Consider the following 25425-nt stretch of genomic DNA (forward strand, 5'->3'; position numbering starts at 1 on the left):
ATGCATTTAGATGGGTAATAAACAGAAGGAAGTGGCTATCATCTACTGAATTGCATGTATAGAGCTTCTATTTTAAGCCCAGACTATGTCTGGTTCAACTTCATTTTTGCACATTCAGTACAGTGTTCCAGGCTTCTTGTTAGACTTCCATCAGAAAACTGATTGGATAGTTAGTATCAGTTTGAGGTCAACCATAAACTTGTCATGTACAATCTTTTCTTTCCTTATATGCTGCCATTAAAATGTAGCTCAGATTAAATCCTGGAGTTCAATGGCCCAGTATTAATGAACTCAATAGTTGGACTGTTTGAACAGATACAAATCCTCTTATCTGTATTATCATCATGTACTTTTCCATTAATCCATGACAGAATATCATGAGAAACTGTTCTAACTACCTGGGCATATTTAGATTAAATGAACCACCAGCAAGTTCTAAAATAAAAGACAATTAATTTCATTTTTTATAACTTTCCTCAGAACACTAGCTAACCATTGTTGGCTATTGATTTATTTTCTAAGGACTCCAAAGTTCCATCAATAATCTCTCCAGAGATGAGAAACCATCTAGAGTTTTTGACATTCACTTTATTTTCTTATTTGAAATCACAAACCCCTTTACCCAGATCCACTCTCCTGACATCTCTTTCTTAACATGATTCTTAAAAAATAATAAGTATTAGTTTAAGCAATCACAATCACATCTCTAAGTTGAAATACCAGAGATATTTGAGCTTGGAGACTTGGATTTAGTTTGAACACTCAAGATTCAAGCCTGCTTATTTAATAATCTTTATTTTAATGTTGATTCTTTTGGATTAGGTGTTCCCCAACATTGCTGAATTGCAAGATTACATTTGGAGCGATGCTTACTTATCACATTATTCAACACCTAAACATTATGTGTAGTGGAAAGACTGCTACTGTGGGGCCAGAGTTGTGGCATAGTGGGTAAAGCCACCTCCTGCAGTGCCAGCATCCCATATGGGTGTCAGTTTGAGTACCGGCTGCTCCACTTCCAATCCAGCTCTCTGCTATGGCCTGGGAAAGCAGTAGAATATGGTCCAAATCCTTGGGATCTTGCATCCATGTGGGAGACCCCGAAGAAGCTCCTGGCTCCTGGCTTTGGATAAGCCCAGCTCTGTCCATTTCGGCCATTTTGGGAGTGAACCAGCAGATAGAAGTCCTCTCTCTCTCTCTCTCTCTCTGTCTCTCTGTATCTCTGACTTTCAAATAAATAAATAAATCTTTAAAAAAAAGACTGCTATCATATTGTCTTAATCCTCCTACCTTCATAAATATACCTTTAAAATGTCCTGAAATGCCAAGGTCAGATTTAGAAATTTGGTTTCCACAAGGTTAAATACCCACTTCCCTTTATTTGTCTGTACCTTCCCTCACATATGTATATCTCAACACACACATCCATGATCCACGCGTTCTTCCCTGCTCCTATGTCCAACAAGCCACCCTAGGGACTAGGGACACTAAATCTAAGCAAGAGGATTGAGCAAGTTCTCAGATGTGACTGGAGCCGTCTGGTCAGGAATTCTGGAACATGAGCAGAAGGAGGAGGCATGGGCTCCAGGCAGAGATGCAGACCCCCTGAGACTCTCGTGTCCAGGTCTGAAAACCATTCGGCTTAGCAATAAGGGTGTATCTACCTCTTTGCTTGACTGTTTATTGTTTTTGATGATTTTCCCTTAAACACAGCTGGAAGTAGAGGTTTCCTTTAAATTTTTTTTTTCACAGTGGCCATTGTTTACTGTCATCATACCTGACACATAGTAGGAAGTTGGCAGGTGAAAGCTAGAAAGAGATCTCTGTCCTGATCCTGACTCGGTTCTTTCGGCTCTTCTTGCCTTTGAGTGATGTCACCACTTGGCCCCTGTCTGTTCTAGGCACTATTTCTCACAGAAAGAGAGGGTGAAGAGGCTGAAGGGGATAAACAATCCTGTGAAACAAAACAAAATCTACAAGCTGGATTTAGCTCTCTAACGGAAAGCAGTTGAGTAATGCTGCATGCTAACCCAGACAATATGACGCACAATCTCAGTAGGCAGAATTACAGAAGAGGCAACAGGTTTAGCTCCAGAGCCTATATGCGCTCATGGGCTATTTGCTGAATGGACAGGAAACCACTGCTTCAGCTATGAACCTCCTTTGCTGGTGACAGAGAAAAGAACCACAAGATGGGAGACGCCACAGGCCTGTGTGGAGTACACAAACACACAGGGACACAGTCTTGTCTTCCCATGATAGCAGGAAGTGCAGGATGATCTCCGGGTGCTTGATGCTCACAACCATCACAATGGACTCAGAGATGCCCCTGTTGAGGGTGTTGGTGACCCAAGAGGTACCTTTGCAAAGTTGCTTGTAGTGACGTGACCAGTAGTTCTTGATGAGGTAGGTCTGTGAGGGGATGGGCCTTGAATTTACATCAACATCAGTCATGGCTATGGTTCCGCAGGCTCCCTACTCCTCCAGAACTTAGATGATGTCAAAGAAGGAAGCAGAAGCTGTAAATGTCCTTTAAATCCTGATATTCTAGTCCCATTGAAGGCTTTTTGATAAGATTTTATTCCTGTGGACACACTCGGGGCACAGCATATTGTCCTCCAGGTATGGGGGTGGGAAATTACTTGCAGGAAGCAAGAAGAGTGTACTCACTCTTCCTTTTTTCTTCTCAGGAACCCAGGCTTGTCCTGCATGAAACTGCAGCTGAACCCAACCTGTGTGTTTGCAGGGAGACTTTTCCCATGGACCACACACCATCTGTCACTGGAGGCCTCTGGGGGTGTTTCCACTGCCTTCCTCTTCCCAGCACCAGCGACAATTCTGGCCCAAGAGGCCAGTACAGCCTCTGGGGCAGAAGGTGTCACCTCAACTGTATTCACGTCCTCCAGGAGCACAGGTACGCCCTCCTGGAGTGGAGCAGCCACTTCAGGGGGGTCGGTCCCCATGGAATCGGTCCCCGCGGAACACACTGTTTTCTTAGCACTTTCCTGGGATGTTTCCTCTTTGCCCACCTTTGATTTTATTTGTAAGGATGTTTTGATCTTGACCTCCTTTGTTGTGTTGGGAATAGTCTGTAAAGAAGGCTTCTGGTGTGGGTAAGCATATTCACATAGTCGCTTATACAGACCTATTTTCGGGCCTTTAGTGCTTAACCTCAGCTTTTGACCCCAGGCCCGCAAAATGTCTCTGTGAACCAGGTCGATGGCTGGCAGATCTACAGGTAACGGAGGAATTGGTACCTTCTTCCGAGGTTTTGGGTTGCCATCACACTGTCCCCTTTCCTTAGGACAGGCAACTTTATCATCTTTCATAGATCTTTTTCGTTTGTTCCCCTCCTTTTCTGATGTTCTTGGTAAAGATGTGCTTGGTTGAGTTAATGCCCACTGTTCTTCTTCCCTCGACCATCCTGTGGCGGTTCTCTCCTTGCCTCTAGAATTCTCCATACTTGGAAGACAAATGAAGTTGATCGGTTTCCTTTAAATTTTTACAAAATACATATGAGTTTTCTGGCTTTTTTCCCCTTGAATATTCGCCTGCACTTACCCCTTATTATTTTAATGTATCTCTTAAAATTTCTATATGTAATTCCTCCCATACTGTCACACATGCAGATAACCACAACCAACTTAGATTACTTTCTAGAAGAGCTGATGTACACTGGCTCTTAATCCTCAGCCTACCGCTCAGCAGCCATACATCTCAAACTCTGGCCACTTTTATTTTTTTTTGCAGAGAATAAAAATAATGGTAATTTCCATGGCATTTTCACAAGGTTGTTTTAAGGATAAAATAGGAGAATATATGAGAAAGTAGGCTTTGAATACTATAAAATGTCACCACATATTGTGAATTATTTTGGTCACCACATCAGGCTTGTTCTTAATAATAAAATAGTATTGTTCTTTAATTCCCCACTCACCTATTTTGAAGCTTCACTTACCATTTTATTGTAAAATTGATCTGTGTTTATTCTTAGAATGCACAGATATTATTTATCATTTTCAACAGAAGCATTGAATTGGAAGTAAGCTCTTTCTTTATTGATTAATGTACTAATACATATTATCAATTAAACCAAATGTACATAAAAGAAAAATTCACATTAAAATCGAACAGAAGAGGATGGAAATATTAGTAATAGGCCTCTAGGATTCTACTATGATTTCCTGGCGCCACATGTATCACTGCCTATGCTAAAACAGTCTTTACGCTCAAAGTTAATCTAATCAATTAATTGGTTTATTTGAGAGGTACAGAAAGAACAACAGAGACAGAGACAGCTTCTGTCTCCAGAGTCACTCTTCAAATGCCCACAATGGCTGGGGCTGGGTTGGGGCTGAAATCTGGAGCTGGGAACTCAATCCAGGTCTCCCACATAGTGGCAGGAACCCAAACAGTTGAGTCATCTTTGCTTCCTCCCAGGGTCTACATGGCAGGAAGTTAGGAGTCAGGAGCTAGAGATAAGAATCAAACCAAGTATTGCAATATGAGACATGAGCATTTTAATTGCTAGGTTAAATCCCCACTCATGAAGTTCATTGTGTACATTCATACTTGTGGTCTCTGCTCCTGAACTTGTATGTTTCTTGAGAAAAGCCTTTTCTTGAGTGCACTCCTGCCTCTCTGACTATAATTTCTTTATAAAGACCGATTACATCAATTGAGGGGAATCCCACATATTAACTTCCAAATGCTACAACATGGACTTCAAGGTCTCCTAGCCCTTACTAAAGACAATGAAAACTTAGATGGCAACAATTTGCCTTTCCAGTGTTTGGCAAAGATTTTCTAGATGCTCATCCAAGTCTTTTATGACTATGAATTCCCTAAGGGCCCTGCACATCTCCTGTGCCCAACAGAGTACGGAGTTTGCTCAGGGACGTTTACCTAGTTGCTTATTATGTTGGATGATGGACATCTACAATTGAGGGGCCTCAGCTTTGTCACCCTCTTCCCACTTCCTTGTGAGCCTTCTGTCCCTCCAGTCACAAATCATGCTATCCTAGTCATAGAGTTAATTTGATGTTCCTAACTGACCCTGATGGAAGATACATTAAGGAAATTAATAGTGTTCAGTGTTTATGTAATCATTTAATGCAGGAAAAGGTGTCAATTTTACTATGGTCCATTGCCATGTGAGACTAATAGAATTATTTTGCTAAGTGCCACATCTCCTGTTCCCCTTTATGTCACAAAAACTATAAAAGAATGCAAAACTTTACTAAATGGCACTTGGAATAATAAAGTTATTTTAATATGCTGAAGCTGAGGACAAAAAGGCAATATTGAGCAAGAGCTATTTTAAAACACTTATCAACTTTTTCAGAAAATATGAACAATGCTAAAAGGAACAGACCAATTACAATTTATAATCAGAAATCTAGAGTATTTGAAACTTAGCCTAATCAAAGGTTTAGACAAAAGATCTTCATGTGGATCCAAATAAACTCCTGTAGAAGTGGCTATAAGGAATGTAATTAATAAAACCACTCATAACATGAGAATGTCGCTTCCTCTTTAAGTGTGCTCTATTTTGTTCCTTTAGTGGGTGTAAATTAGGCAGAACAAATGGGAAAGAGAAGCTTGAGAAGGAAGTCTGCTCTGATTTCTGTCCTCCAAATTTGGCACGCCACTCTCTGCCTGTTGCTTATTTAAGCTTTGCCCTTTGCTCACAAATGACCATCAGATCCACTAGGTCTTAGAGAGGTTGCTCTTTGAACTGATAGAGACTGCACAGCACTTTTGTTGAGCATTTCATTAAGCACAACCCTTGCAAGTCAAGTGTTTTCCTGTTTTTTTTTTTTAAACATTTATTTATTTCATTTGAAAAGGAAAGAGAGAGAGAGAAAGAGAGAGAGAGAGATTGATTATCTATCCATTGGTTCATTCCCTAAGTTTCTGCAACAGCCAGTGTTCGGCCAGGCCAAAGCCAAGGGCCTGGAACTACATTCTAATCTCCCACATGGGTGGCAGGGGTCCAACCTCTTGAGCCATCTTCTGCTGCTTTCCCAGGTGCATTGGTAGGGAACTGGATTGTAAGTGAAACAACTGGGACACAAACCAGTGCTCAGATACAGGATGCTAGAGTTGCAAGCTGCAGTTTAACTCACTGCTTCACAATACTAGCCAAGTGTTTCCTGTTTGTCTACTTTCATCTTCAAAGCAAAATGTGCCTGTTATGCTCCCTTTTAATTTGTTCTACCTCTGAGGCAGATCTGAATATTTGGATTCTTACTCTTTTTTAAAAAAACAAGTTTATTTGTTTTCATTTACTTGAAAGGCAGAGCTAGATAGGGAAGTGGGGGAGAGAGGAGAGAGAGAGAAAGACAAAGCGAGAAAGTTTTTCCTTCCACCTGTTTGAAGCCAGAAGCATGGAATTCCATCTGGGCCTCCCACATGGATGGCAGGGGCCACCTCGCAGGGTGCATCAGCAGGAAGCTGGATCATTGGAAATGGGTAGAAAACAGGACTGGAACCAGTGCTCTGATATGGGATACAGGCATCCCAAGTGGTACCTTAACTTGCTGTGCCACAAGGCCGGCCCAGGAACCTGTCCTCTTCATAGTCATTGAACCTAAGCTTTGATTCCTGGGAGGTGTTATTGTGCAGCTAAGGGATGGGTGCAGGGTGCAGTACAGTGTTCATTTGATAGGAATGAGCTGTAAAAAGTAAAAGTTAAACTTCTGATTGAATGATTTTAAACACCCAATCTACATGTTTTCAGTTACAAAAAAATATTTTTGCCTGAGTAATTTACTTGGCTTTATGTCCTATAGGCATGAGATTGTCAATAAGAATTACCATTTTTTTAGAGGGGGAGGCTGGTGTTGTGGTACAACAGGTTAAGCTGCTGTCTTCCCATATGAGCCCTAGTTCCAGTCCAGGATGCTCTACTTCCAATGCATCTCCCTGCTAATGCACCTGGGAAAGCAGCAGAAGATGATACATAGTACTTGGACCCCTTCCACCCACATAGGAGAACCTATGGAGTTCCAGGCTCCTGGCTTTGGCCTGGCCCCAACCCTGGCTGTTGTGGCCATTTGGGGAATGAACCAGGCAATGGAGGATCTTTCCTTTTCTGTATGTCTTTCCCTCTCTCTCTCTGTAACTCTGTCTTTCAAATAAATAAAATAAATCCTTAAGAAATTACCAATTTGTGGTGGCACATGCCATGGCTGGCATTAGAAAGTACTGCCTTTAGTGAAACAGACTTATCCTTACAACAAAATTTTAATGTGTTTGGAGAAATATCTACTGTGGTTTAATATGCGGCTTCCAAATGAAAATTCATACGTTCACTTACACACGCACACACACACAGCATTTTGGAGCGCTGATGGGAAGTCATGTTGATCGTTTGTGCACTAGCCATTGAACATGAATTGTGCACTTTAAACACACATTGCCAGACTAGATTGGCATTCAGGAAAATGCTTAGATCACCGATCTTGTAAGAAGCACGTTCCTCTGGTGAATGGGTTAAACTGCTGCTGTCAGATTGGATATAATTAGTGCCGCTGATATGCAAAGAATTGCTCTGTCAGGAAATGTCACTGTCACTGACTGCTGTGCTTGTCTGCATTCAATTTTCTGTCTGGCTCAGAAAATTTTAATAACAGGTTGGAATTCACATGTAAAATTTTTACCAATTTTCATAAAAATACCTGACTTCATTTTCATTTTGCTCTCCTGTAATCTTTGGTTGTCATAAAGTAAGATACTAAACACATCTTATTTCCTTAACTTTCATTGCCTTTTGTCCTCTGAAGATAGATGCTTATAGTTCAATTTTTTCCTTAGTACTTTTTAAATTTTTAATGGAAGTTTAAGTTTCGTTGAAAATGACAAAAGCAGAGAAGGGGCAGTGAGACAGAGTTGCAGAAACAGTTTGGAGCAAAGTTAACTCTCCTGTGACTTAGTACAAAGGAAACTTCTTTAATGTCCCAGGAACATACAACCGAGACTTAACTTAGAAAAACCGTCTTTAATTAATAAGACACTTAGACCATCTTTAAGGAAGGCCCAAAACAGTCATGAGAGTCAGACGCTTTCATTGAATATCCCACACGAGTGTAACTCTGGGCTCCTGTCTCTCCCACTTCTGGGTTGAAACCCGAAGTCCAGAGAACAGTATATCTAAATTAATCTCTTCTGTCAGTTGAAATACATAACTTGAAAAGGAGAGAAGATATGGGATTTGAAGGATCAGTTCCATGGAACAGAAAGAGAGGACAACGTTTGTGCTTAGGCTCAGGACACCAAAATTAAGGGCACCAGACAAGCTCTAGTATAAGATTAAGAAGGTTTTGTGAAGACTCTAAGTCAATGGACTTTGAACGGAAAGTCAAAGGACTGAGGAAGAACACATAGCTGGAACTGATATCTATTGACGGGCCAGAACAGAAGGGGTGGCTGCTGATATTCAGTTCTTCTAGAAGGAATCAATTAGGAAGATGGATGTAGACTCAAATGTTTATAAAGGAATAGGCAGAAATGGATGATAAAGAAATGGCCTTGAAATTTTAACACAAGTACAGAAATTTAACACAAGGCTTCACTGAGATTTAAAGGGATGAAATTGACTGGAAAGATAGCAAGGGGAAGCTACAGCTCATTTAAAGGCAAGCGCTCTGATGGATGAGACAAGGAGGGGAATAGCATTTAGTTATGAAGAAATGTCCCTGACCATGAGGTCACTGCTGGAGACATAGAAGTGACATCGTTCTGGGACAAGAGAATCATATAGATATAGATTTTTAGGAGGAAATTCAGGCAACTCCATTTCCAACTCTTCATATTACAGAGGAGACACAAAGGTCCAGAGAGATGTAGGCTTTCTCCAAACACAAATTAATATGGTCAGGAGAGACTATGGGTAATGATCACTTGACAGCAACACAGAGGAGCTATACACTAGTGAGGGGCGAGGAAAGCAATGAGGGAAACTTTTTTTTAAAAAAGATTTATTTCTTTTACTTGAAAAGCAGAGTTACAGAGAGAGAGGAGAGATGCAGAGCAAAGTCTTCCAGCTGCTAGTTTACTTCTCAAATGTCCCCATTGGCAAGGGCTTGTCCAGGGCAAAGCCAGGAGCAAGGAGTTTCTTCCAGGTCTCCCATGTGGGTGCAGAAGCCTAAGCACTTGGGCCATCCTTTGCTGCTCTCCACATTAACAGGGAGCTGGATAAGAAGTCGAGCAGCTGGGACTCGAATTGGCACCCAGATGGGAAACTTGCACTGCAGCTCCTGGTTGTAACCCCGTGAGCCACAGCGCCGGCCCCAAGGGAAAATCTTTAACTGCTTTCCAGAAAGCACATATAGTGATATATTCCTAACTCACCCTGTGAGTAACTTTGTTTCTTACAAGAGAGAGAACATCATCAAGAATATCGCTTCTCAAATAATTTCTGACCAAGAACAAAAAAACATATCAATCATTTGATTGGAATCCAGAATCCTTAGCACAGAATTTATTATGATGGACTCCAGGAAAATGGATAACTTGTTACACACAATCTTGAAATTGCCTGTGTGTGCAAACCTGACTGTTCAGGGGGCTCCATCTATTTTTACCTGGAAATTCAATTGATAAACTCCTGCATTCTCTCCTCAGCTATCCAGCAACTTGATGGAGTGGAAGGAAGACTGGACATGGGACAGGGTCTTGTAACTTATCATCTACACAAAGACACTTTTGAGAGTGAAAGAGTAAGTGTGCTAATTGGATGGGCATAACCCATGCTGTCCTGCATAGAACAGGAGGTATGGGGCATAGCTATATATAGAGAAGGAAAACACATCTTTTAAAGCACTTCTATCATTAATAGTATTTTGAGCTGGAAGACATTATACAGAGTGACATAAACTGGGAACAGACAGAAAATATTTATGATCTCACCGGTGCTGCGACTCACTAGGCTAATCCTCCACCTGTGGCGCCATCACCCCAGGTTCTAGTCCCGGTCGGGGTGCCGGATTCTGTCCCGGTTGCTCCTCTTCCAGTCCAGCTCTCTGCTGTGGCCCGGGAGTGCAGTGGAGGATGGCCCAAGTGCTTGGGCTCTGCACCCACATGGGAGACCAGGAGGAAGCACCTGGCTCCTGGCTTTGGATCAGCGCAGCGTGCCGGCCATAGTGGCCATTTTGGGGGGTGAACCAACAGAAAGGAAGACCTTTCTCTCTGTCTCTCTCTCTCACTGTCTAACTCTGCCTGTCCGAAAGGAAGGAAGGAAGGAAGGAAGGAAGGAAGGAAGGAAGGAAGGAAGGAAGGGGAGCAGCTGGGACATCATCAGACACCCTTTTTTTTAAAAAAAATATTTATTTATTTATTTGAAAGTCAAAGTTACACAGAGAGAGGAGAGGCAGAGAGAGAGAGAGAGAGAGAGAGAGAGAAAGAGCGAGGTCTTACATCTGCTGGTTCACTCCCCAGTTGGCTGCAACAACCGGAGCTGCACCAATCCAAAGCCAGGAGCCAGGAGCCTCTTTCAGGTCTCCCACGTGGGTGCAGGGGCCCAAGGAGTTGGGCCATCTTCTACTGCTTTCCCAGGCCACAGCAGAGAGCTGGATTGAAAGTGGAGCAGCAGGGTCTCGAACAGGCACCCATATGGGATGTGGGCGCTTCAGGCCAGGACGTTAACCCATTGCGCCACAGCGCCGGCCCCATCATCAGACACTCTTGATATGGGATGCAGGTATTCTAAGTGGAGGCACAACTCGCACCCCTCCTATCTGAATTTTTTCCCTGTTTTTCTTTTTTTTTAAATTATTTATTTATTTCAGATACAGAGACAGAGAGAATCTTATACCCACTCCACTGTTTCACTCCCCAAATGGTCACAAAAGCCAGGTCTGTACCGGCTTAAAGCCAAGAGCCAGAACCACCTTGAAGTCTCCCAGGGGTGGCAGGGATGCAAGCACTTGGGACATCTTCCATTACCTTCCCAGGCACATTAGCACACCTCGATGGAGTTCCTGGCTCTTGGCTTCAGAGTGACGCAACCCAGCCCCAGCTTTTGAAAACATTTGGGGGAAAGAACCGGTGGATAGATGGTATCTCACTCTTTCTCTCTCTCTTACAAATAAATAGATCTTTTTAAAAATGGAATACAATAACAGACAGGATTGTTTTGAGGCTCAAGTAAGTTAGAACACTTAGAAGAGTGCATGGTACATAATAGAAATTCACTGTTAATTATTTTTGCTTTCCCAGTTCAGTTTTTACTATTCTTAAGGTTTACTAATCCTCTTTCAATTGCTTTGTTTTCCATCATTTGAACATATTATATATTCTTTGTTTTCATATTTTGTTTTCTAATATTGTGTTCTGTATCGTTAATTGAAATTTCTGCATTACATTAATGCCTACACTGCTTCTAATGAAGATAAATTCTGCTGCTGAATTTTAGTAACTCTAATTTTTTTCTGTCAACACCTCCTCTCTTAGTGTTCTTTCCATCTCAGCCACACGCTTAATTATCAGTCCTGCCATGGTTTTCTTTTTCTCCTTGGAAATTATGTTTAAATGTATTTCCAGCTCTTTCAAATATCTGTTTCTGTGGGCTACAGTGGATCCTTCGCAAATGTTTTGCCTCCTCCACACCCTCAGGAGTGTATTTTCCTTTTCCTGTGTCACAGGCTGTTGCTGCCTTGCTGCCCTCTCACTGTGGGTGGGCAGCAATGGCATGAGTAAAACCATAGCAGAGCTTCTGTCATGGTCACCAGCCTTTCCTCTCAGGTCTGCTAAAAACCCAGGACGAAGAGAAAGGAGGGCGAGACTGCTTGATGTGCATCTCTTGTTTTATTAGCAAATGTTTAATATTTTAAAAAGATTTATTTATTTGAAAGATAGAGTTAGAGAGAGAGATTTTCCATCTGCTGGTTCATTCCCCAAATGGCCCCAAAAGTGGGGCTTGGCCAGGCTGAAGCCAGGAGCCTGGAGCTTCTTCCAGGTCTCCCGTCAGGATCCAGGAGTCCAAGTACTTGGGGCCATCCTCTGCTGCTTTTTCCAGGAACACCAGCAGGGAGCTGGATCAAAAGTGGAACAACCGGGACTCGAACTGGCACCCATATGGGATGCTAATGTCATAGGCAACAGCTTTATCTGCTACCACAGTACCTGCCCCAAATGTTTGCCCAGGAGATTGGGAGGATAGATATCTTAAGTGGACAGGGGTCTGAAGTGTTATGGAATTAACTGTGAAACTTGCTTGTAAAGACTTATAATGATTGCATTTTCTCACAAAAATGTATTTTAGAAAATGGTACACTGTCTAGTCACATGCTCTTGTGTAAAAATAAACAGGAATAGGCCGGCGCCGCGGCTCACTAGGCTAATCCTCCGCCTTGCGGCGCCTGCACACCGGGTTCTAGTCCCAGTCGGGGCGCCGGATTCTGTCCCGGTTGCCCCTCTTCCAGGCCAGCTCTCTGCCTTGGCCAGGGAGTGCAGCGGAGGATGGCCCAAGTGCTTGGGCCCTGCACCCCATGGGAGACCAGGAGAAGCACCTGGCTCCTGCCAATTGATCAGCGCGGTGCGCCGGCTGCAGCGCGCCGGCCGCGGCGGCCATTGGAGGGTGAACCAACGGCAAAGGAAGACCTTTCTCTCTGTCTCTCTCTCTCACTGTCCACTCTGCCTGTCAATAAATAAATAAATAAATAAATAAAAAATAAAAAAAAACAGCAATAAAGAGCAGGTGTTGTGGCATATCAAGTTAAGCTACTGGCTGCATTGTCGGCATCCCATATGAGCACCGGTTCGAGTCCTGGTTCTTCCATTTCTGATCCAGCTGCCTGTTATTGTGCCTGGGAAAAGCAGCAGAGGATGGCCCAAGTGCTTGGGCCTCTGAAGTCACGTGGGAGCCCTAGAAGAAGCTCTAGGCTCCTGGCTTCGGCCTGGCCCAGCCCCAGTTTTGGGGCCATTTGAGGAGTGAACTAGCAGATATAAGACCTCTCTCTCTCTTTCTCTGCAACTCTGCCTTTCAAATAAATAAAATTAATTTTAAAAAATATATTGAGCATTATAACCCCTACATACCAGTAACTTGTCTATAAAATATACATATTAAAATTCATTCTTGATCTTGCTCAATATAAAACACACAAATACACAAACTTCATTTTTCTCTTATTTTGAACAAATATTTTTTCTTTCAGTTGGTTTTTCTCAAAGCATTCTGTGAATACAATCATCTCCCTCTCCAGAAAACAGACCAAACAGAAAGAAAGACAGTTTTTCCCCTAGAGATTATTGTGTTAGTTGTTAAAAATTATAAACACAAAGTCTAGAGATTGAGAAAAAAGAAAGCAATTGACAAATTTAATGGACTTCATTTATAAATATAAATGTAAAAACCTAAATTTAACATTTGTAAATAAAATTACATCGATTTATTAAAGAAATAATACATGACTACTAAGTAGGTTGTATTCCAAGAATATGAGATTACTTAATATTAAAAATATATTTGTATAATGCATCTCATCAGGTTAAAAAAGAAATTATGAGATATACTAAAATTGCATCTGACAAAATCAACTTACATTCTGTAAGGCTGAATCAGTAACTCAAATATATTTTCTTTGCAGGACCACAAAGTCTAATCTCAAAGTATAAACCCAAATCATAGTAATCATTTAAACATTAATGATGCTTCCATTTAATTAGTATTAATTAAGACAAGTAGTGTAAATGCCCTTACTGGGATTTTTTTTTCTAGATTCCTTTTTAGACAATTTAACAGAGGTGTTGTTTGTTTGTGTGACAGCAGACCACCCATCACCTCTCAAGGAAACACATGCATCCTGTGGGTAAAATGGTGCTTAGGACAATAAAGAGACTTAGGAGCATTTTAGAGAGCAAGAGCTGGTGAGGAAGAGAAAGGAATGGCAGGAAATGCAGATTGTGATGGCCACTGTACATCTGATAGTCTAGATGGCAAGGTCAAGAAAAGCTGTTCAATGAGAAGGGTTTATGTGTGAAAGGATGTGCAGTATGCAATGCAAATCTGCTACTGAAGCTCCTCTATGAAATACCTGACATCAAAAAGGTAGGTTGTCTTTTGGTGGGGGCAGCAGGTACAGATAGGTGTTGGATACGCTGCAAATATAACACAGGACAAAGGAGAGTCTGCCCACGAGGGAAGTGTAATATGATTACAGCATTATAAAAAAGATAAAATTTCATTCATTGCTTCCAGATACTCACTGAGAAAATCCAAGAAAGTCAAGTGAAAATCAATTTTAATAATAGAGTTTAGTGAGGTGGTTGTTTACAAAAAACTATAAAAAATTAATATCTTTATTATGTTACAGAATAACCACATATGAAGTACAGTAAAAAAACTTCCTTCAGAACAGCAACAATATTAGCAAATGTATAGATATAAGCTGATAAAAACATCTAAGAAATGAAAACAACTGAAAAATTTTTATTAAGAGAAAAGACTTGAATAAACAGAGTCATATAATATGTCCGTGTAAAAATTATCATGACTTTCAGTTTCAAAACTGAAAATTCCTTAAGAAAGGAATTTACATATCCAGATATTAACAGAACAGTAATTTAATTAGACAGCTACAGTCTACATAGCCCAGAAGTGTACATAAGTAGATGCAAATACTGTATCTGAAAACATTTCAAGGTTGGTGATAGGATTCTGGCTTCTGGTAATGGCAGAATAAATGTTCTGTGAACTTTCCTAAAGACAATAATTATAACAACTGAATAAAATCTTATTTTGTAAAGGTCTATTTGAAGGAAATGGAGAGCGACTAAATGCAGCAAAATTGAGAGGAGGTTTACCCTAAAGTTTAGTTGTAAGGCTACAGCTGAAATTGTAAGAAATGTGAGTTTATAGATTTTTGCATGAATTTTGCATGACAGCATTCTTCAACCCTCTGTAACGCTTGTGGTGAGAACCTGAGGACTAACAGCTGAGAGTGGCTGAATACAGACTGAGTCCCAGTCTGGCAGAAAAGCTGGTAAGTTAGGGAAGGAATCCCAGAAGCCAAAGAGCTGCAAAAAAGGTGAGACACAAAACCTGAGTATAAAGTCTGTCCATGTTTCTGGCTTTCCAACAAGTGGCAAATGTAGAACAGTCATAAACATAGGAAAAAATCAGGGAACGTAAGAGAGTTATCTACCCACAAATAGCAGAACCTCATCCTGTGAGCTCTGAAAGTTAATACCTTGTTTGACTGAGTGCATTCCCCAACCTAACTCTGCTCAGGAGGCAGAAATTCGGACTTATAATGAGGACAAAGCTCAAGAGAACAAAGAAACTACAGTTTTTGAGAGAGGCAACAGAAGCAAAAGAACCACCAAATCTGCAGATGGAATTACCCATATACCTTGTTGAAAATAAACAATACAGGTTCAAAAGAGACCCCAGGGAACCAGAAATAAAAGTAGCAGGTTAACCCAGAACGGATAAAGTAGTGACATCAGCTGCTGCACATCATGTGGCGATGCATAGATGGCTTGGTTTCATGCAAAGCAATTACCTATCCGAACAAACAATAACAACAACAAAAACAATAATTCTCCAAATGACAAAACAGTAAAAATGAACATTTTCAACCTCAGTTTTTAAAAAAAGATTTATTTATTAAAAGGCTGAGAGAGAGAGAGAGAGAGTGTTTTCCATCCATTAGTTCACTCCCCAAATGGTCGTAGAGGCCAGGTCTTGGCCAGGCTGAAGCCAGGAACAAAGAATTTCTTCTTGGTCTCCTATGTGGGTGGTAGGAGCCCAAGTACTTGGGCCACAGTTTGCTGCTTTCCCAGTCCATTGGCAGGGAGCTGCATTGGAAGTGGAGCAGCTGGGACACCAACTGCTGCCCATATGTGATGCTGGCATCTCAGGCAGTGGCTTAACCCACTATGCCACATCCTAGCACCCATCCTAAATTTCAAAAAATGCAAAGGATAAGTAGTAACCCATATTTAAATCTTTTTTTTTTTTTTTTTGACAGGCAGAGTGGACAGTGAGAGAGAGAGACAGAGAAAGAAAGGTCTTCCTTTGCCGTTGGTTCACCCTCCAATGGCCGCCGCTGCAGCCGGCGCACCGCGCTGATCCTGGCAGGAGCCAGGAGCCAGGTGCTTTTTCCTGGTCTCCCATGGGGTGCAGGGCCCAAGCACCTGGGCCATCCTCCACTGCACTCCCTGGCCATAGCAGAGAGCTGGCCTGGAAGAGGGGCAACCGGGACAGAATCCGGCGCCCCAACCGGGACTAGAACCCGGTGTGCAGGCGCCGCAAGGTGGAGGATTAGCCTATTGAGCCACGGCGCCGGCTCGTAACCCATATTTAGAAAAAGAAGCAAATAGAAAGTGACTCTGAGTAAGCCAGTGGTTGAAGATGACAAAGAATTCAAAGCAGCTGGTATAAATATGTTTAAAGTACTAAATAAAATAATAATGTTAATGAATGAACAGACAGGAAATATCAACACAGAAATAAAAAACCATAGAAAGAACTGGAAATTATAATTAAAATACAAGAATCACTTTGAAGAGAAAGATCAGATATGGCAAAAAAGTTAGTTGACTTGATGATGTCCAATTTTATGAATAAAAATGTGGTTTTAAAAAGTGAGATAAACTTTTCAAGAATTTGGGACAGTATCAATTGGTCCAATATATGTGTAATTTAGAACTTCAGAACAATGAGAGAGAAGCAGAAAAAGACAAACAACAAAACAACAACAAAAAAACCTGTCATTCATTTGGAAAAATTAAAGCCTGAGACTCTCGACACTTGGTTAAAAGAAATCTCACACACATTAACTAATGATCCACTAATTTCAACAAACCTCAAGGAGGATAAAATAAAGAGAATCACAATTTATTGTAACCACTGAAAGGATAGAGGGAGTAGTATATAGAAAGGGACAGATGGAGAGCAAGGGAGTGAGAGCGAGTCTGAGAGAGAGAGAGAGAGAGAGACAGAGACAGAGAGAGAGAGAGAGAGAGAGAGAAATGTTGAAAGAAGCAAAATAGGGGCCAGCATTGTGGTACACAGGGTTAAGCAGCTGCCTGCAATGCCCTGCATAGCAGAGTCCCAGCTGCTCTGTTTGTGATCCAGCTCCTTGCTTTTGTGCCTGGGAAGGCAGCAGAGGCTGGTCCAAGTACTTGGGCCCTTGTCAACAACATGGGAGCCTGGATGGAGTTCCTGGCTCCTGGCTTTGACTTGGCCAAGCCATTTCAGCCATTTGAGGAGTGAATCAGCAGATGGAAGATCCTCCCCACTCCCTGTCCTCTGTCTCTCTCTAACTGCGATTCAAATAAATAAATCTTAAAAAGAAAAAAAAAAGCAAGTGTCAAGAGTAAGAAGACATAGTGTACACAGGGAACAATGAGATGTTTAACTGCTAAATTCTTATCAAGAATTTCTTATAGAGAAAATAATGTTAATAAATATAATTAAGGAGCCGGCATGTAGAGTAGTGGGTAAAGCCACTGCCTCCAGTGCCAGCATCCCATATGGGTGCTGGTTCAAGTTCTGGCTGCTCCACTTCTGATCCAGCTCTCTGCTATGGTCTGGAAAAGCAGTACAAGATGGCCCAAGTCCTTGTGCCCCTGCACCCCTGTGGGAGACCCAGAGGAGGCTACTGGCTCCTGGCTTCAGATCAGCGCAGCTTTGGCCATTGCGGCCATTTTGGGAGTGAACCAGCGGATGGAAGACCTCTCTCTCCTCCGTCTCTGCCTCTCCTTCTCTCTCAGTGTAATTCTGACTTTCAAATAAATTAATCAATCTTTAAAAAAAATTAATACAATTAAACATAATTTCCTGGTCTTGATTGTTAATTCATTTACTATTCATATGAGAAGTCATATGAGGGGCCGACGCCATGGCTCACTTGGTTAATCCTCGGCCTCCGGCACCTGCATCCCATATGGGCACTGGTTCTAGTCCTGGCTACTCCTCTTTTCAGTCCAGCTCTCTACTGTGGCCCCGGAGGGCAGTGTAGGATGGCCCAAGTGCTTGGGCCCCTGCACCCACATGGGAGACCAGGAAGAAGCACCTGGCTCCTGGCTTCGGATTGGCGCAGAGCCGGCTGTAGCAGCCATTTGGGAGTGAACCAATGAAAGGAAGACCTTTCTCTCTCTCTCTCTCTCTCTCTCTCTCTGTCTCTGTCTCTGTCTCTAACTCTACCTGTCAAATAAATTAAAAAAAGAGAGAAGTCATATGAAAAAATTTATTTTGAACTCTTAACATGAGACTTTGTAACAGTAACCCCTTTATAACTTGAAATGTCTTTATACATCTGGCCTATCACATGGAGACTATCTTGTTAGGAAAGCAGTGTGATTGGAAACCAGCGATGTCATCACATGAGAGGCTCCATATGCCTGAGACTGCTGAGGGCACTGAGGAATTATTTTAGGCATCATCAATAGAACACAGCACTCTGACTTGCTCCCAGTGTGCTTGTATTTGAGCAACAAATCCCTACGGTGGGTATCATTTCTAATGGGTTAGAACTGGAGTAATATATGATTTTTAAAGACCCATTTTTCTTCTCTGCGATGCATGTCAAAAGTACGATAGATGAAAGAAAGCACTAATGGTTGGGCTTCCAAGTAGAAAATGGCTGAGAATGGAGGGAAACATAAGTGCATAGGAGGGGATAAAAAGTAACATTACAAAATCATTCTGTGTCCAGCAAGCAAAATATATTATGGTCTTAAACAAGGCTCCCCAACTAGTAGTTCATACATGCAGCATATGTATTAGGATAAAAAGATTAAGATATATTTCAAACTCATTAAGTTACTTTTTGATGAATCACACTTTTTTTTTTTTTTTTTTTGACAGGCAGAGTGAACAGTGAGAGAGAGAGAGACAGAGAGAAAGGTCTTCCTTTGCCGTTGGTTCACTCCACAATGGCCACTGTGGCCAGCTCACCACGCTGATCCGAAGCCAGGAGCCAGGTGCTTCTCCTGGTCTCCTATGCGGGTGCAGGGCCCAAGCACTTGGGCCGTCCTCCACTGCACTCCCAGGCCACAGCAGAGAGCTGGCCTGGAAGAGGGGCAACCAGGACAGAATCAGGCACCCCGACCGGGACTAGAACCTGGGGTGCCGGCGCTTCAAGTGGAGGATTAGCCTAGTGAGCTGCGGTGCCTGCTGATGAATCACACTCTTTAAAAAATTCATACACAAACCTCATTCTCATCCACAATCATGTAACATCTGTATTTCATTAAAAGAATATTTAAAGGAGACTCTAGTTGTAAGTATCTTTGAATTTCTTTCCAAGCTCAAAGACTTCTAAAATAGAGGACTCAAGAGAGTGAACCTTTCTAAAATTCACCTCAAAAATTCTCATTCCACAGGAAAGCCACCTTGCAATGTACAATCTCATTGCAAAGCATAATATTTTTGTTCAATGACATCATTTATCATTCCACCCACAGAAGGCACATCTCTCCGTATCTGTTTGGCATTAGCTGTAGTTGGTACATTAAGTGGTTTTACCGTGACTGCTACGAGGTCATCCTATGGTGTGCTTTAAGTTGCTGCTGTATCCATATAACGATTGTCATATTATGTGCTGAAGATGCAAAGCTCTGGGATGATTTGATTGACTGACTTGGTAATTCCAAAGAAAAGATCACTCAACAGCATTTTATCTATTACTTTTTTATTCGTGTTGACAGACATGTAACTTGAATTTAATTAAGATTAGCACAACGAGGTAGGTATATTGTAAGTGATAATAAAAACAAATTCAAAAAGTGGAACATTCTGCAGAACCAATGACATGGTGTTTTCAGCAAGTTAAAATACAATCACAAAAAAACTACTGAAAATCATAAGAAATGGGAGAAATATATGTCACTTGTAATTTTGGGTTGGATCATAGTTCACACTGGTATGCTACAAACATGATTTCTGTGACGAATGGGAATGACTATGATTATTAAAGCTATTTTTCTAACTAAAGCCCACGCTTTATTTAGGTTTCTTCAGTTTCTACCAAGTGTCCTTATCCTGTTCCAAAGACACCATCTAAGATATTATGCAACATGCAGATATCATCATGGCTCTGTAGGCTCTCATACATTGTGATAATTTCTCAAACTTCTCTAGCTCTTGATGACCTTGACAGTTTTGAGAAGTACTGGTCAGTACTTCTAGAATACTCTCCTCCATTCATGTCTATTTTTCTCAAGCTTAGTCTGAGTATTTAGGAGGAGGTTCATGGAAGTCAACTTCCATTTTCTTTTTTTAAAAAATATTTATTTAATTTATTTAAAAGGCAGAGTTACAGAAAGAGGGAGAGACAGAGAGGTATCTTCCATTTGCTGGTTCATGCTTCAAATGGCTGCAACGACTGGGGTTGGGCCAGGCCAAAGCCAGGAGCCAGGAACTTTATCCAGGCCTCCCATGTAGTTGCAGGGGTCCAAGGACTTGCATTGCAGGCAGCTGCTTAACCAATTATGCCATAATGCCAGCCCCTCAAGTTCCATTTTCATCACATGATACCAAGAGTAGCCCCTCTGAAATGAGACATCACTAATGATGATAACATTTTTATTTTAAGATTTATTTATTTATTTGAAAAGTAGAGTTACAGAGAAAAGGAGAGAAAAAGAGAGAGAGACAGGGAGAGATCTTCCATCTGCTGGTTCACCCTCTAAAAGGCCCAACAGCCAAGGCTGGGCCAGGCTGAAGCTAGGAGTAAGGAGCTTCTTCTGGGTCTCCCATGTGTGTACAGGGACCAAGCACTTGGACCATCTTCAGCTGTTTTCTCGGGCACATTAACAGGGAGCTGGATTGGAAGTGGAGCAGCTGGGACTCAAAGCAGCACCCACATGGGATGCTCTTACTGCAGGCCATGGCTTAATCAGCTGCACTACAATGCCAACCCGTGATGTTCATCATTTAGCTGAGGTATACTTGCTACTTCTTGGTGCTGCTTTCTTAAGCTTATTTTGTCTTTTTAATGTAAAATGTTTCAAATAATACAAGTATAAAGAAGAGTTCAATAAGCACAGATAGACAACAATGTAAATCTTTTGCCATATTCACTTCATATGTAAACATTATACACACACATCTATATATGCTATTTTGAAAGCACCCATGGGAATATTTATACCAGATAACATGAGGTTTATAACAACAAAGATCATAAAATGAGGCCTTTTCAAAAGGGAATGCTGTGCACAGTCCATCCCAACAAGGTATGGAATTATGTACCACATTGTGCCATACCTACACAAAATATTAGAATTTTGTGCAGATATTTGCCTATGCTTTCTCATTTATTTATTTACTCAGTCATTCATTTATATCAGGATACTTATTTTACACTTTGGGTTATGTTCCAATTGTTTAATTCACCTTGCACACAAATTGTTCCATCTTTGCTCACTGAAATATCTCCCAGTTGACTCCAAAGCACATCCTCAATACTGGGCTTTCCTACCACTTCCTTACTTTCTGGAACTCTGAGACAATCTAGGCTTATCTGCTCATTTTAACAAACTTGTATTTTTAAAAGAAGCAATAGAAACACCACTTTAGAATACAAGCTTTCATATACTGATTTATTTTAATGTTCTCCAAATTCAGGGAAGAACGAATTGGTTTTTGTTGCTGTTGTTGCAAGCTAATACAAAATGGTCACAGTTTTGTGGTCTTACGTATTCTCATCAAATACACCACTTACCTGTTAGACATTTCACAACTGTGGTAATGGGATGCTTCCTAAGTAAAGCCATCATTGACATAATGCAAGAGTATCCAAGCAAACTACTTTGGGACTAAATATTCTTATATGAATAAGCTGCTAGGTGCTAACAAAGCAAGTCAGCAAAGAAAAACCAGTGTTGGAGGTGGTTCTGTCCTAAAGATCTAGCGATGATGCTACTCCTGCCTGTCTTTCCATGCAAGCAAACTGAATCTCATCTATGGGGGAGAAGTAGAATTTAACAGCACTTGAGGGAGCTCTTGAGCAGCAAAGTTGAAGCTTGTGTCCCAGGACACTGCTGTTTATCAGTTTTGCTTCAATGCCACATCTTCTCATAGTAGTGAAAGTTAAGAACAGAATGGTTAACTGAGCCACTAGAATCTGTGACATTGGCAAAAAAATTAATAAATTCAAAATGTACTAATTAGGTTTCCACACATAGGGTCAACTCAAAAATGTTACCAATATCACTCCTCCCTACAACTGGCTGATTTATGTATTTATTTAATGGTATGCCATGATAGCTGAGTTTTTCATTGAGTATTCTACACCACAGTCCCTATCAGCGGCCTGTTTAAAAACAATTTCTTGATGAACACATTTACTTAACATGATACACCAACTCTTAGCATTTAATACTTCATAGGTCATTTTTATGTGTGTCTTATATCCTCTAAAAATGTTTTGACTAAATAGAATCTGCTCTGAAGTTAAATCCCAGTAGCTATGTGACACACTCTTTAACCGAGTCTGACTTTCCTTTTCAGTAAACTGTAGATAACAACAATCACCCACAATGGACAAAATGAGACAATTTGAAGTAAAGACAATAGCACATTACATCACCCACACAGAAATTCTCAATGTATCTTTATTTTTGTTTAATTTTGGGCTGTTTTTATGGGTATGTGACTTGTGAAGTCACACAAGGTCCTCAACACTCAGACCTGTACTTGTTTTTTTTTTTTTTTTTTTTTTTTTAAGATCTGTTTATTTACTTGAAAGTCAGTTACACAGAGAGAGGAGAGGCAGAGAAAGACAGAAGTCTTCCATCATTTGGTTCACTCCCCCACTGGCCACAACGGCTGGAGCTGCACCGAACCAAAGCCAGGAGCCAGGAGCTTCTTCTGGGTCTTCCCACATTGGTGCAGGGCCCCAAGGACTTGGGCCATCTTCAACTGCTTTTCCAGGCCATAGCAGAAAGCTGGATGAGAAATGGAGCAGCAGAGACTCAAACCGGCACGCATATGGGATGCTGGCACTGCAGGCGGTGGCTTTACCCACTATGCCACAGCACCAGCCCCTGTACTTGGTTTCATATTCTTATATAGCTATAATTCCTTAGTAATTTTTGCATGAGAAATCCTAAATTTTCATTTGGATGGGACTTTTTAAATTATGTCCTGGGTTCACATAACTAAATTGTTAGTCTTTTGAAGTCTGAAATGCAGTAGATGACTTTTCTATTACTAAATATTCCTCAATGCTAAAGTTCAGTTTGCTGCAAGTGGAAGTTACCAATTCACATTCATTGAAAATTATAGTCTGGGTAAAAAGCCCATGAGAGCATTTCAGGCATGGAAAGCCAAGACACTGTGGCAAAAACTGGCCTATGTGAAAGATCTCTGTGAGTGAGATCCTGGTGGAAAGAAGGAGCCATCAGAGAAGGAGGTACCTTTCTCTGAAGGGAGGAGAGAACTTCCATTTTGATTATGGCCCTGTCTAAATAATGTTGGAATTTGTGGACTCAAGAGGCTTCCATAGCCTTGGCAGCCCATGATAAGTGCCTCGGTTGACCACTGACATCATAAATAAGAGTGTCAACTGTTAAATCAACAACAGAAGTCACTGTGCACTTGCTCCCCATGTTAAGACCTCTGTCCTTAATGTGTTATACTATGAGAATTAATGTTTAAATTAGTCTTCAAACAGTACTTCATAGTTCATGTGTCTGTGTGGTGTAAACTGTTGAAATCTTTACTTAGTATAGAGTTGATCTTCTGTATATAAAGATAATTGAAAATGAATCTTAATGAAGAATGGGATGGGAGAGGGAGTAGGAGGAGGGATAGGAGTAAGGGTGAGAGGGCGGGTATGGTAGGAAGAACCACTATAATCCAAAAACTTCACTTATGAAATTTATATTTATTAAATAAAAGCTTTATATATAAAAGAGAAAATTATAGTAGTGGTTGGCTTAAGACAGTTGATGGAGCACATCACTAGAATACATGGAACACCTACTGTGGGGAGCAACTGAGACTAGACTGTTACTGGAATTAAGACTTATTCTATGCATCTGCTCTCCCACAATATGGTGCTGAGAGAGAGACCAAACAACCTCTATGCAGCTGCCTCATCAGTTTGATAAGCGGCAGGAGCTGATCCTGCTCCTGATTGGAGGAGAGCAGCATGCTCGGCATGTGGGTAGCAGAGTTGGGATTGGTGGAAGAGGACTATAAAGGAGGAGAGAGACAACATGCACCAGGAACATCTGAGGGAACACCTAAGGAACATCTGAGCAGCCCCCGAGAGAGCTGGCCGGCGGTGTGCCGCTCCTCCACGGAGGTGGAGGGGCCGGCAGCTAACCCGGGACGGTGTCGTTCCTCAGCGAGTGAGGGACTGGCAGCTAACCCGGGAAGAGCCGGGCAGAAAGAACAGCGCAGGGCCCAGTGTCGTTCCTCCGCGAATGGGGGAGCGACAACCTACCTAGGAATCACATGTAATAACTTTATGTCTCTGCATCCAAAAGCTTTTTGGAAAAGTTAAATGGAGGTAATCTATTTTAATCACAGTGAAGTCATGCATATCTCAAACAATACCATGATTATAGGTATATAGTGTGCTTTTTGGTTGTATTTTACCAGAGGGTCAAACTTTTAGGTGAAGAAAATACATTAAAATGAAAAAAATCGACATGGGTGCTACTACTATTGGATATAATATTCCATAAAGTGAATTAACCATGTTAGCAAGATAACAAAGTTAATGATCTTCAGCATGACCTATCCTATTCTTTCCTGAGGCTTTACACTGTATTAAGACTGCAAATGACAAGGCCATAAACAGGCCATCTCTTATGAACTTGAAGTGGAACACCAAAGGCACTTTACAGATATGGGCCAGTATATACAAATGTCAGCTCAGGGGACATCCAGGCATCTTTTGCTGCAAGGATTCGGATATATATGAGTTGGGTATTCATGAAGTTCAAGGAAAATACAATTAAAAGATAAATTTATATTGATGCAGAAAAATTGAAATCCATGCATACCATGGTCCTCAAAAAATTCATGCAAAATGTGTAATATTAAAAACTTCACATGGATTTCAGAATTTTTGCACCAAAAATAAACTTATTTTAAATTTAATTTTCCCATGAACTTGTTGGAATATCTGATATATATATATGTGTGTGTGTGTGTGTGTGTGTATGTATATATGTTTTGTATAAAATATATTTACACCTTTCTGTTTATATAAATATACACATACTTTCATATTTTAATATACCAAGACATATTTTTAAAAACTCTATTAAATCAGCATTCTCTACCATCTGCTGGAGATAAATCACATTTGCTCTAGTAAGAGAGGATAGTTTTGAGCCCAGAATATAAAGCCTTTACTAAAACACATTTCAGCTCTTTGGCATTGTGGCTGAAGGACAGCCTGTGCCTGCTGATCCTCTACCAAGCGATTTGACTCCAGTTGATTGATTCTG

The 25425-nt window shown here is 41.1% G+C and overlaps 1 protein-coding gene and 1 pseudogene across 13 annotated transcripts in view; both read right to left on the reverse strand.

Moving 5' to 3' along the window:
• MAGI2 (membrane associated guanylate kinase, WW and PDZ domain containing 2) overlaps positions 1–25425 on the reverse strand; it is a 1587879-nt gene that overhangs the window by 947402 nt on the left and 615052 nt on the right. The window lies entirely within an intron of this gene.
• On the reverse strand, positions 2067–3480 carry LOC149127539 (developmental pluripotency-associated protein 4 pseudogene; annotated as a pseudogene).

This window comes from Oryctolagus cuniculus, chromosome 3 (assembly GCF_051225735.1).
Source record: "Oryctolagus cuniculus isolate XC-2025 breed Fujian yellow rabbit chromosome 3, ASM5122573v1, whole genome shotgun sequence".
Taxonomy (NCBI): domain Eukaryota; kingdom Metazoa; phylum Chordata; class Mammalia; order Lagomorpha; family Leporidae; genus Oryctolagus; species Oryctolagus cuniculus.